The sequence below is a fragment of the Asparagus officinalis genome, chromosome 4 (genome assembly GCF_001876935.1).
Source record: "Asparagus officinalis chromosome 4, Aspof.V1, whole genome shotgun sequence".
NCBI classification, from domain to species: Eukaryota; Viridiplantae; Streptophyta; class Magnoliopsida; order Asparagales; family Asparagaceae; genus Asparagus; species Asparagus officinalis.
Genome location: NC_033797.1, coordinates 79,463,526 through 79,477,616, shown reverse-complemented (window position 1 = coordinate 79,477,616; position 14,091 = coordinate 79,463,526). Strand labels below are relative to the sequence as shown.

General features: G+C 35.5%; 2 long non-coding RNA genes across 2 annotated transcripts; both read right to left on the bottom strand.

Annotated features, from left to right (window-relative positions):
* On the bottom strand, positions 7,537 to 12,072 carry LOC109837779. Its single transcript, XR_002246438.1, has 3 exons — positions 11,802 to 12,072; positions 10,334 to 10,449; positions 7,537 to 7,659 (listed from the first exon to the last, which is right to left on the bottom strand). It is a non-coding gene; the product is annotated as an uncharacterized LOC109837779 (long non-coding RNA).
* LOC109837778 lies at positions 13,074 to 13,585 on the bottom strand. The gene is made up of 2 exons (XR_002246437.1): positions 13,534 to 13,585; positions 13,074 to 13,416 (listed from the first exon to the last, which is right to left on the bottom strand). It is a non-coding gene; the product is annotated as an uncharacterized LOC109837778 (long non-coding RNA).

Sequence of the window (14,091 nt, the reverse complement as noted above, 5' to 3'; positions counted from 1 at the left end):
CTGTAAAGTGCTCCTCAAGGTTAGGGATTTATTTGACATCCTTAAGAGGCTTGGGTTCCGTTACACATCTCCAGTTGACGGCAACATAAAGGAAGGCTGCGCGGTCACGTAGGTCCAATGCAGGAGGGGTTTGGAGAGGGCTCAGGGATCCACTCGCCTTAACTTAGGGCCACAGCCTGCGTAGCCTATTAGTTCTGATCCAGAGTTGCAGGAGGTTAGCTGGGACGGTAGACACATGACTGTGGATAGAGACCAGTGGTATCTCTTTCTCCAGAACCAAGGGATCGACCCTTCCAATTTGCCGGCGGCTCTCCCCACCGCCAATGCTCCTCATCCAGGTAACCCTTCTGTCTCGCAAGGTGGATCATCGAAGTCCAACTCTTCATCCTCCATGCAAGGAAAGCCCACACCCTCAAAACGTAAGAAAAATGATAGTGATAAAGTTTTATCAGATATCTTCCACTCAAACGAGGGTAGCAACAAATGAGGATCCATAATCTTTCTTATCCGCAACACTGCATGAAGTTAGTTCTGTCCAACTTTGCTGCTGTAATGGAAAGAAAACAATTCGTTACAAATTATCTTTCACATACAGTGATGTTTTTATAAATTGTTGTTAGTTATATTTGATAATAGTTCTACATAATGATATAGTATTTCTAATTGCTATCATGTTAGTTCTAGTAGTACTCGAGTTAGTTCTTTGTTACAAGTGTTCGCCCTAGTTGCTATGTTAGTTCTAACTTCTCCAACGCTAATTCTAGCTTGTATACAGCCAGTTCTAGCCCACACATTGTTAGCTCTAACTCCAGTCCGTGTTTTTTCCCTCCACAATTGTTGGTTCTAGTTGTTACGTTAGTTCTAACTGCTCCAACGTTAGTTCTAACTTGTATACAACCAGTTCTAGCCCACACCTTATTAGCTATTCCTTCAGCCCGCGTTTTTCCCTTCACAATTGTTGGTTCTAGTTGCTATGTTAGTTCTAACTTGTCCAACACTAGTTTTAGCTTGTATACAGCCAGTTCTAACCCACACCTTGTTAGCTCTTCCTCCAGCCCACGTTTTTTCCCTCTATAATTGCTGGTTCTAGTTGCTACGTTAGTTCTAACTGCTCCAACGCCAGTTCTAGCTTGTATACAGCTAGTTCTAGCCGACACCTTGTTAGCTCTTCCTCCAGCCCACGTTTTTTCCCTTCACAAGTGTTCGTCCTAGTTTCTACGTTAGTTCTAACTGCTCCAATACTAGTTCTAGCTTGTATACAGTCAATTCTAGCCCACACCTTGTTAGCTCTTCCTCCTGCCCGCGTTTTTTTCCTCCATAATTGTTGGTTCTAGTTGCTACGTTAGTTCTAACTGCTCCAACGTTAGTTCTAGCTTGTATACAGTCAGTTCTAGCCCACACCTTGTTAGCTCTTCCTCCAGCCCGGGTTTTGCCCCTCCATAATTATTCGTCCTAGATGCTACCTTAGTTCTAACTGCTCCAACGCTAGTTCTGCTTGTATACAACCAGTTCTAGCCCACACATTGTTAGCTCTAACTCCAGCCCGTGCTTTTTCCCTCCACAATTGTTCACCCTAGCTGCTACGTTAGTACTAATTGCTCCAACGCTAGTTCTAGCTTATATACAGTCAGTTCTAGCCCACACCTTGTTAGCTCTAACTCTAGCCCGCATTTTTTCCCTCCACAATTGTTGGTTCTAATTGCTATGTTAGTTCTAACTACTCCAACCTAGTTCTAGCTTGTATACAGTCAGTTCTTGCCCACACCTTATTAGCTCTAACTCCAGCCCGCGTTTTTTCCCTCCATAATTATTGTTTCTAGTTGCTACGTTAGTTCTAACGGCTCAAACGCTAGTTCTTGCTTGTATACAGCCAGTTCTAACCCACATTTTGTTAGCTCTTCCTCCAGCCTGCGTTTTTTTCCACCATAACTGTTGGTTCTAGTTGCTACGTTACTTCTAACTGCTCCAACGCTAGTTCTAGCTTGTATACAGCCAGTTCTAGCCCACACCTTGTTAGCTCTTCCTCCAGTTCGTGTTTTTTCCCCTCCACAATTGTTGGTTCTAGTTGCTACGTTAGTTCTAACTGCTCCAACGCTAGTTCTAGCTTGTATACAACCAATTCTATCCCACACCTTATTAGCTCTAACTCCAACCCGCGTTTTTTCCCTCCACAATTGTTCGACCTAGCTGCTACGTTAGTTCTAACTACTCCAACGCTAGTTCTAACTTGTATACAACCAGTTCTAGCCCATACCTTATTAGCTCTAACTCCAGCCCGCGTTTTTTCCATCCATAATTGTTCGTCCTAGCTGCTACGTTAGTTCTAACTGCTTCAATGCTAGTTCTAGCTTGTATACAGCCAGTTCTAGCCCACACCTTGCTAGCTCTTCCTCCAGCCTAAGTTTTTTCCCTCCATAATTGTTCATCCTAGCTGCTACGTTAGTTTTAACTGCTCCAACGCTAGTTCTACCTTGTATAAAGCCAGTTCTAACCCACCCCTTGTTAGCTCTACATCCAGCCTACAGTTTTTCCCTTCACAAGTGTTGGTTCTTGTTTATACATTGGTTCTAACTGCTCTAACGCTAGTTCTAGCTTGTATACAACTAGTTATAACTCTGGACAAGCTCTATTTGAGTAAGTGTTAGCTCTATTCATTATATCATTTAATTATCTGTGGCTTTCCAAGACATGTCCTACTACCCCAACATGTCACATCATATATCCGCGTGTTCACAATTCAGGACAGGCTGTTAAAATAATATTTCCCTCGACCCTCACGCTCACGTCACAGCCTTTTTTCCACAACCCTTCAACTTCTTCCACCCTTGTAAGTGACTCTGTAAACCCCTCCGCCCCTAACAAATTCCTAAACTCAGCGTCTTTAACCTCTGTCATAAATCATAAAAGATGGCTTTGGATGGCACTTGTGCATACTGCCATGGGTCCGGACATACCTCTGAAAATTGTCATCATGGTATTACTACTCGTGCCCCTCTAAGGATTCTTACCATCCCTGCCAACACCTCCAGCATCATCCGACATCTATCTGCTTTCGCCATCTTCAATCTTAGGTCAGACCGTCCATCCGTCCAGGAGCTCAAAGAGATGATGGCTTCTAAATTCAATCTCAGGTCATGGCCCCATCAAGTTAGAGAAGCGGCAGGACACAGCTTCATGGTGCAGTTTCCATCATCCGAACTTCTTGCCCAAGCCATAAAGCTCGGCCTGGTAGATATGGGCACCTTTAAGGGCAGATTCCACCGTTGGAGTGAGGATCTCAGGCTTTACAGACTTTCACATGTTCCGTAACCCTTTCTATTATGGATCCGCCTCTTCAACCTCTCATACCATCTCTGGGATTTTGAATTTTTGCAATCACTGCTCGACCCCATCGATGAATGCATCATGAGCTATTGTGGTGTCAAAAACCATGCTAATTTCGAAGAATGCAAAGTGCTTCTCTAGATCAGGGATTTGTCTGATGTCCCTAAGAGGATTGGTTTTCGCTACATCTCTCCAGTCGACGGGATCCTAAGGGAAGGCTACGCAGTCACGCAGGTAATCGGTAGGGAGAATTTGCAGAGGACTGAGGGATACACTCGCATTGACTTCATGCCCCAGCGTGCGCAGCCCTTTAGGACCGACCCAGAGTTGATAGAGATTAGTTGGGACGGTAGGCATATGACCATAGAGAGAGACCAATGGCGGTTGTTCCTCTAGAACCAAGGAGTCATCCCTTCCAATCTGCCGGGGACATTCACATGCTCATTCTCACAAAGTTCATCATAAGCATGCTAGGGTGTTCAAGTGTGATCATTGTGGTCGTTTTGGTCATTTGGCCAAATATTGTTTTGATTTAAAAAATAAGTCTTATTTGCCAAATGTTTCTAGTAGACCACATGTTTATAAATGTAATGTTTATGGTAGATTTGGCCACTTAGGAAAGTTTTGTTTTGATAATGTTTCACATTTGCAAAAAGCTTCAAATAATTTACCTTTGTTTGCAAATGTTCCACGTGCACCTTTTAATAAACATAAACAAATGCTTCCTTTTCATTGTACATATTGCAATCAGAATGGTCATTTGAGTGATTATTGCTATGACCGATCTCGTGCACCACATATGCCCAAGAGGGTTCATAACCCTAGGGCTTTGAGCTTGAATGATAGGGATCATGTACCTAACCAATCCGGCACCAAGAATTCTTGGGTGCCAAAATGATTTTTAAACCAAGAATTTTAGTACTTTTACTTTTTCCTTTTCTTGGTTTTGAAAGTTATGCTTTAAAATTTTTTTAATATGAAAACGATCCTTCTTTGATCAATTCTTTTGTTTTCATGACTATTAGTTTCGCTTTTGATGAGAGGTTTATGTTTATTTAACCCCTCGGATTTATTGGGTGTTTATTCCTAAACGTTGTTTATCGGGTACTAAAATATTTATATGGGTTGAAACAAGCTCAAGAGCTTGATATGGTTGCCTCTCATTTGTGAAAATCAATGATGGTTTAGTTTTATACTCTTAAAGATGATTTTTAGTCCATAGTTCATGATTTTTGTATGTTTTGTAATCTCACTTTTGAACTATGAAAATTTTGTTTTGATTTGTTCTTTTGAATTCATTATATAGCACAAATAGATGATTCAAATTTCATATATGCTTTATAATGTATTCTATGAGTGGTTTGATCAAGTCCTTCAAAGAAAGTTCTCTTTATTGATCAAACATCGTTTTTGGATTTAAACTTTGATTTATGATTTCTTTTGGTTGATTTGTTTTCATTTGAAAACTTTTTGCATGATTCTCATGTTCCTTTTTTTTAATTTCATAAATCTATTCTTATTCATGGTTTTTATGTTAGTATAATAAGACACTAACTTTATAATGACATATCATTATGTGTCCTCATTATATTTTTTGTGAGTGGTGTTTAGCATATTTTTTATCTATGCTTGCTTACATATATTTGCCTTGATCTTTATTGTATATTTTCCATAAGTCATTTTGATAGGGGGAGCAATCCCTATACTTGTTTTATACTCACCCATGCTTATTTGTAGGGGGAGTTTTCGCTCTCTTTCATCTTTATGGTTTTTCCTCTTTTTGATGTTGTCAAAGGAGGAGAAATATTGTGAGTATATCTATCTTGTTTGCTTACATGCATGAGTATATCTATCGTGTTTGCTTACATGCATGATTATTGTAACTTATATATTCATTTACTTTCATGCATATATCCTTTTTGTAAATTGTTTGTCATTATCAAAAAGTAAGAGATAGTTGGCCTTTTTATTTTGATGATGTTTAACAAACAATTTATAACTAATATTGTTTGTCTAGTGTTTGTGTTTATCTATTTATTGTAGACAAACAACATGTTGGAGGTTGGATGGATTGCGCCATAACGATCATATCAAATGGAGGTTGGCGGAATAGTAGGTGAAGCTATGTACAATTCAAGTTAAAGATCCAAGTTCAAGCTTCATCTGCAGATTATCAAGTCAAGCTATTGAAGATCAAGATCAAGCTTGGGTAATTTAGTTTAGGAGTTTATATTATTAAGCTTAATCATATACACACATACATGTTTTGGTTTTATATATATAGTTATATATATACATATATGTTTTGGTTTGATAGTTTTTAAGTTTTACTATGAAACAATTGAATACAATTAAAACTACATTTCTTGTTTCATACTTATATGCATATATATGATTTCATCAATATCAATTTTATTTGGTTTAATGAAATCATATTTACTTTTGAAATGTTTGCAAAATATGCAATTTTGTGAAAATATTGTTTTCTTGGTTTATGGATTTAATAACAATCATATACATCTTTTATTAAGTTTATATAATCATTTTATAATGTTTCAAAACATGGTTAAGCTAAAATGTCAAAACTCATATGTTTACATTTTCATATTTTGGATTATTTTGTAAAATAATAATATTTTTTATTTGGGAGGTCCTTTCTGAAAACCAGTTTTTGTAGCTTGTATATTATCATGTCTACAATCATTTCCCAAAGTTTCATAATTTTTGGAATTTGTTTGATATTTTTAAACAGGGTTTTAAAATCAGAAAATTACTTTCAAACCTGTTTTCTCATATGAGACTCGGGAAGTTTTTTAGAGGCTCGCGGCCGACCGTGACGGTCGACCGGATGTTCTCGCGGTCGACCGTCTGTTGTCCAGAGCCCTTTCTTTGTTTCTGTGCTGCTCGCGATCGACCGCGAGATTCCCACGGTCGACCGCCGAACTATCCATTGGACTCCAACGACTATTTCCAGCTATGTTTTTTTGGGGGCTTTGTTGTCATTTTTAGTGGGGTGTTTGCTGAAGTTTTGAGTGAGTATAAAAACCCATTGCTCTCTTCTTTCAGGAGCAACTAAGAGAGGGTTTTAAACCAAGTTTAAAAGAGTTTCATCAAGGGTTTAAGTTTTTGTTTAAGTGTGTTTAAAAAGCTTTTAAGCATTTGAGAGTTTGATTTTAAGAAATCAATTTCACAAGAGCTTGATGAGATTATTTATTGGTGTTTGAGCATCCAACCATCCTCCCTCAATCTCTTGATCTATTGAGAAGTTTTCTAAACTCTATTTCTAGCTCTTTTATATATACTAGTTGGATTGCACGTGCATTGCACGTGGTAAAATTTTTAACATTATTTTAAATTATAATTTTATTTAATTGAATGAGTTGTATCTTCCAAACTACGTGTTAGAATTGGATAGATAAAATATAAAATCACATATTTTTTCGAGACAAAGTCAATCAAACCTATTGCTAGTCGGTTTACCACCGTTTGTTTCACGCAATTCCCTCAGGCTTGGGAGATATCAAACTTTTTGTCAGCTTTTTACTACTTTTGATAATGGTTTAGAAATCTATTTTGATTTGAAAATCCGACTTGATCCTAAATTTGAATGTTTTATTTCCTTAATCATAGGGAGTCTTTTAATGATAGTTTTGCTATCTCTATTTTTAATAAAATCCGAGTCCTAGTAAGAGTCCAGTTTGTTTTTCTTTTTAGCTAGGCAGAGTATAAGTCCTAGAGGCATGACTTTACATCCGTGAAATTTCTTATATTAATTTTCTTCGTGAATTCGAAATTCTTCATGAATTTAAAGATTGTTCTTTTTGAATTCAAAAAACAATCTTCAATGGATTCGAATTCGAAATTCTTCATGAATTTAAAGATTGTTCTTTTTGAATTCAAAAAACAATCTTCAATGGATTCTGAGATTTATCAATTTCGCGCTAAGACATGACAGTATACTTTTTGATTGGATTGTAGTTACTTCTAAGCATAAAGATTATCTTATGTCCAATGTGAATATGTCGGATTGTATATAAAGTACCTTGCTTCAACGAAACATAAAAATCAATGTGTACAATGCTCGTAAAAACACAGTTCAGAAGAGTCTATTACCGAGATCCAACAACTTCAAGAGGCTACACCCATAACTCTTATAAATTACTCTTTAGTTACAAAGAAATTTCATCCCAATTCACTGTGGTTCAATACACCCATAACTCTTATAAATTACTCTTTAGTTACAAAGAAATTTCATCCCAATTCACTGTGGTTCAATAAGTCATAAGCCTCTCGAGCCTAATCGCACCAAGCCCGGGCCGAAGAGCAGTTTTGTTCCTGACAACCAAACAAGGATCAGGTGTATCCGCAATTCAGTGATGATACAGGGGGTCTATCCACAATTAACCCATGAACCAATGATAATATAGATCAAGAAAATAGCTGAAATAAGATAAGAGAAGGGAAAAGAAAGGAAGTTATATAATTGTCTCAGCAATGCAATCTGTTCCTCATTACTCATTAGTATTATACGTCGTCGTCGTCATTCTTATTCAATAGTATAAGCTGCTACATCATCATCATTCTTATTAAATAGTATAAGTTGATCTGTGGTGTTGTTCTTCACCTAGTTTAATGAGTAGTCACAAGTCATAAATGCTTACCTTTGAAAAGCAAGAACTACCAGAAATAATGCTTGAAACTTGGCATACGTTTGTCCATAAATAAATGCATAGCTTCCTAAGCAAGTTTCTTGTCAGTTGAGGTAAACGCAAGAAAAGATTAGCATAAGACTTGAGACTTCAACATCACTATGCCATCATCTAGATCTTTTCTCATGAAAATAATAGCTATACAGAACATGGATCCTCCGAAAGTTTTGATAAAAGTTTGCAAGTAGGTATCAAATGTCAACCCTATAACTTCATGCCAAATTCATACAAAAGGAAGAATAGACAAAAGAAGGATTTTATATGAATCTTTTAGGACCAATTGGTGTTTAAGAAGAACTGACTCAATGGACCACTTTAAACTCACTTAACCAAGAGGCGACTTAATCTGGATTAAAAAAAAGTTAAAGGATGGGGAAAAACAAAGACTATACTCTCTCAAGGCACATACAAAGTCAATGTAACATAACACATTTGCCATAAGGTTTGAGACACGAGAAGTTAATATGCATGTGTCATAGATGTGCACCCATAAAGCGGTAACACAATCTTCTAATGAAGTGTAGTTTTGAAGAACTGTTAATTTTGTATTTCGTTATCTGATTGATTCATTAAGAGGCTAATTGAGTGGATCAGATTCAGACTAACATCAATCATGCAAAGCCATCATATATCGAAACGGATAGCCGCACAAAATAATGACCTAAATAGTAGCATGCTACAGTGAACATAACATACACAAAGAAACATGTACTCCCAGGTTACAGAACAAGAAAGGTAGGCTTACGTACCTACTAACTGGTCTTTAAGATTTATTAGCAGGGTTATAACTTATAAGTTCATAACTACCAGAAATTTGCATCAACTTACTGATAACAGATCTCAAGTTATTGATATTGTAAAACCACCTCAATTATTTTGTGGGGCATCTTGGGTCATGTTCAATACCTAATCTTTTTTTTTCCAGAGGACGAGGAATGAATGATTAAACAACAAAATAGCCTTTATCCCAAATGTTTGGGATCGGCTATATGAATCCTATATTGTGACCATGACAAAAAGCACCCAAACATAAGATGATAAATTACATCAAGTCACATGTAGTGAGTCTCTGATATTTGGGTTAAGTGGGTGAATGTAATCTAAATGCGCAGTATTAAGTAAATCATCATGATGAATGTAATCTATATCACTATATGCTCATATCTAGGTATGAAGAATTGAAGAGAAAGCCACAAAGGAAGGAGTATATTTTGGTATATAGTAATTTATTCAAGTAACCAAGGGAGCAAACAAAATAAGGAAATAAAAAAAAACTTTTAACCCAAATATTTAAAACATCTCCTATTAATTATGTATCTACCGTATCCTTTTTTAATCATTTCAATTCATTTATTTATACGTCTACTCTCCTTGCTCCATTAATTCTAATTGCCACAAACCATCTCAACAAACTCTTAATGAGATGCACCCATTCCTTCTATTTTTATCATTTAATTGTAAATATAGACAAGTTGAAGCAAAGGACAATTAATAGCATTATGAGTCACAAGTTACTCATATATCCACTTATATGCATTGCAGAAGGTGTATAATAATTCACAACTCAAAACTGAATCCTTAAGTACTTGAAAACTAAAACCAGTCCTGAAACTTAATCATCCTAACATGATATAGAATATTAGCAGACCCTTGAGATAACGAATCATTTGGTGGACATAATTACCAATGCTTCTCTGGGGTGATCAGCATCTCAATATCTTCTTGCAAAATTTATATTCTCAAAGGATGGCACATCTATATATGTGAGTTTCGTTAAACATAAATTTAATTGTCTGTCAGAATATAGTCAATAGGTAGCTGATTTTCTTCATAAAAAATCACTTGCAAACAAATTAGCCATATACCTACCTTTAAGCTTCAAACTGACCAATACACAAGCTTCATACTTCTTATGCCATGAATCAATTTCTCACACATGATTGAGTACACACCAAATTGTTGATCCTCCAGCATTGCGATTTTAAGCATGTTTGGGATCACAATAGCAAATCACTTGCAATATTTTTCCTTTGTATTTGAGATTTCATAACCAGTTCTCTCAAACATACTTGCATATAAGGCAAATTATAACCTTAGTGAGTCTCTAATCTCGAAATTAGATCTGTACAACAGGTAACCTATAGCACCGTCATGCAACCTTTTTTTGTCAAGAAACTAATGTTACATGCAACTAATCAAAAGATCCATATCAATCCTAATATCCAGCCAATTAATCAATTACACGTTAGTAGAAAATATGCATTTCATGTTCAAATCAAGTTCCGAAACAAAACATTTACCTGTAAAGAGTTTAAAGGCAGTGGGCACACTCCTCCGCTGAGTAATCCAGAACATATCCTGCTTCTTCGAAATGTATAGCCCTAGATCAATTGTCACCGGCTTTGCCCTCTGAAACCTGCACAAAACCCATCTCAACAATCCACCAAAACAAACACACACACACACACACACAAACAAAGAAACAACAAAACATACTCTTTCCATCCCATGTTGCTAGTATGATCAATAAAGTCCAGATCCCTCGGAAAATACGAGAACATGAGCAACATATTTACAATCAAACATCACAAAACCTAAATAAACAAACCCAAATCCAAAAAACCCCAATAAACCAATCAAAACTTACTATCCTGGGTCACAAGCGGATAATCAGAGGCACTCAAATTAATAAACCAATCTCAATCCCAATCAAATACTTTCACAAGAATATACCTAAAAGTAATTTTTGATGATGTAGATGTAAATCCAAGCTTATGACGTTAGAGTCGTGCTAAGTCTTCGCACTACCTAATGTATGAGTACATATATAAACCCATGAAAATTTGACAATCCCATAAAAAATCCAAAATACTCATTAAGGTTTCTACAAACTAAGGCTTGACAAGCTCCAAACACACCCTTTCCATAATGTTATAAGAATCTACAAGCATTAAACTGTTAGTTTCTCTACGTTCATGACTTGATGAAAAATCACATTTTTCGTATACAAATTAATTCCAATCTCTAGTGTGCAAGAAGCAAGTGAAAATCTACAAAAATCAATCCCTAAACCAATAGTCAAAATTAAAAAAGAATGCAACAGAAGCTTTGATACTCCATCTCTTGAACTGTTTTAGGTACATAGTTTACACTTTACAGAACTTACATGTTACTACCCAGAATTTCATAAAATGAACCAACAACAGAAAATAAGCAATCAGGTCCAATTTTAAAAGGTCTAGTAAAATCACACTCTGCCCTCCAAATCCTCAACTTCACAAAATTTACAAACTGGCAATTCAAGATCTTTTCAGATCCCGCATCCACTAAACTCTATACATATTGCGAGTTCACATTACTTATGTTGCTAAAGTAAGAATGACTTTTTCCGCAAACTAACTCAGTGCCATTCCAGACACTTTATATAATCTGTCCATATATAGTACAGATCAAGTAATCACATCTTCAAACCACAATAAATTTCCCCAAAAGATCACAATTGTGCACTCAATCACAAGATTTCAACAGATAACGCATCGAAAAAAATTGAAACTTCACATAATCCCGATTTCAATTCAGGCTGAATACCTAATTCCACCTAATCTGTCTCCATCCAGTTAAAAAAAACAAGAAAAGAAAACAACCAAAACCACCAATTACCAAAAGTGATAATCAAATCACTTCAAAACCACACTGTATCTAACTCTAACACAATAAAACAAACAAATCCATAACAAAATCAAAATTTATAAATTGATCAAGACATACCAGAAAATTTCCTCTTATAAAAAGTTTGCCCAATTTGTTCACTTCCTCATCCTTGTTGATGCCTAAAATCTGATATTTGAGGAGAAGATGGAACAGAAGGTTTCGGGATGATTAGGATAATAATACTAAGCATCTGTTCAATTTCGTAACCGCCAATTGATGAGACATAGAGAGTGGGAATGAGTTGCCAGAGGAAAATCCTAACCGATAGAATGGAGAAGGAAGGGAATTTTAGGGCTTTAGAATTCTCTGATTCTGAGTAACGAAAAAAGAAAGGGTAACTTTGTTAAATTAATGAAAGACGAAGGTTATTTTGGGTAGAGAAAGTTTTTCTAGTACTCCCTCTTTTAAAGGGAGAATGACTAGTTGGATTGCACGTGCAATGCACGTGGTAAAATTTTTATTTTTTGTTTAAAATTTATAATTTTATTTATAATGTTTTGTTATAAAATTATGGAATGTAAGTAATGGATCAAACATATAGACATAATCTAAACATTCAACATTTGAACAAATAAATTATATTTATTGATTGATTGGACGATAATACACTGGTTGCATCTATAACGTGATTGATCAATCAAATATTTTCACAAGAATATACATAATAGTAATGTTTGATGATGTGGATGTAAGTCCAAGCTCATGACATTCAAAGATTGACTAAGTCTTTGTAATATGTAATATGTGAGTACATATATTCACGCATAAAAATTTCACAATCCCATATAAATTTCAAAACACTCATTAAACTGTGTCTGATCAAATATTATTATTAAGGTTGATGAGTAACTTTTTAAGGACATTGGGATTTAAATATAAACAATAGATGAATATTCAGTATTATGGGAGAATAATCATTAGATAATCAAAGAATGTCAACACATCCAAACACAAATATGTGAACACCCTTGGCAAATCTTGAAATACTCTTGGATACTCAAAACATATGCAAACACAAAAATAAAACAAAATCAACACATTCAAACATTAGATAAACGCATTTAACACTCTTATCAATAACATTAACAGCTCCAGGAACAAAACTGTAACGTTCACTCAAGTTGTAAGCTAACATATTTTTTTAGTAAACTACAAATAGATACCAGCAGTGAGCAGACAACACCTTAAAATGTAAATAAAATTTCCCAAAAAATTTAAAAAGAATATGAATATGAATTTTACTGTCAAACCTTCAAATAAGATTTTATAAGCAACTCAAGCAAATACTCCCCCCAACTTACATTTAACAACCCAAAATTCACGTTCATGTCATTCTGAAGTATAGGACTCAATAGATATAACATGAATGTTTGTTTTTGCTTCTACACCTCTGCATTTGAATGCAACTTAGTTTATTCAGAAAGTGCTGATTACATTCATATGCCCAGCTCTCTACCACAGAGCTATTATTAGCTTATTATACAAAAACCAGGCTTCTTGCAAGATTGAGGGCATCATCAAAGAACTTATCTACTATGGCCAGCGCAAATTCCATGGAAGTCCCTGGCCCTCTGCTTGTGATCAGGTTTCCATCAACCACCACCCTATTCTCACATTCACTTTGATCAGAAAGCTTGCTGCACATAGCAGTGTATGTTGTTGCCTTCTTCCCCTTAAAAAAGAGAATCAGAATAAGAAAATTAAAATATAAAGAATATTATTTGAAGACCAACAAATGATTGAATCAATCACACACAAAGTAATAGGAAGCAAATATAAACTTACTTACATATGTACACATGGTGAAGAATTCGATGTTCAATGGCTATATTAACTTGCCGGCAGAACAATTATGTCATATTGTAATTTAACAGCCTCATCCAAAAGCTTATCTGCTATTATTTTTACTTTTCTAGATGCTACAATTTTTAATCCATATTCAATTAACACCACAACAACATTAGCTTTGGCTCTCCGTAGAATTTTGATAATCATTACAGCCTCCATCTCTTCTTATCCGTTAGCAATTGGCACAAGTACCTGTGACAGAAAGGTACAAACGTAATTAAAAGCTCTACAGGAAAAATAAAAACAAACAAAAACACCACCACCAACAGCAACAGCAAGTATAATAGTTTGTTAATATTTGGTGAGTGGACATAATCGTCAACTGTAGCATACTCTTGATCCTAATTCCTAGGATGACATTTGAGTAAAAGCTATGATATTTCAGAAATTACAAAGCACTGAAAGTAAATTTCATTAAACATGATCGCATAAGAAGATGGTGAAATAAAACTGAGGAAAGGACTAAATTTATAACTTACAAAGGACAAGATGCTATTTT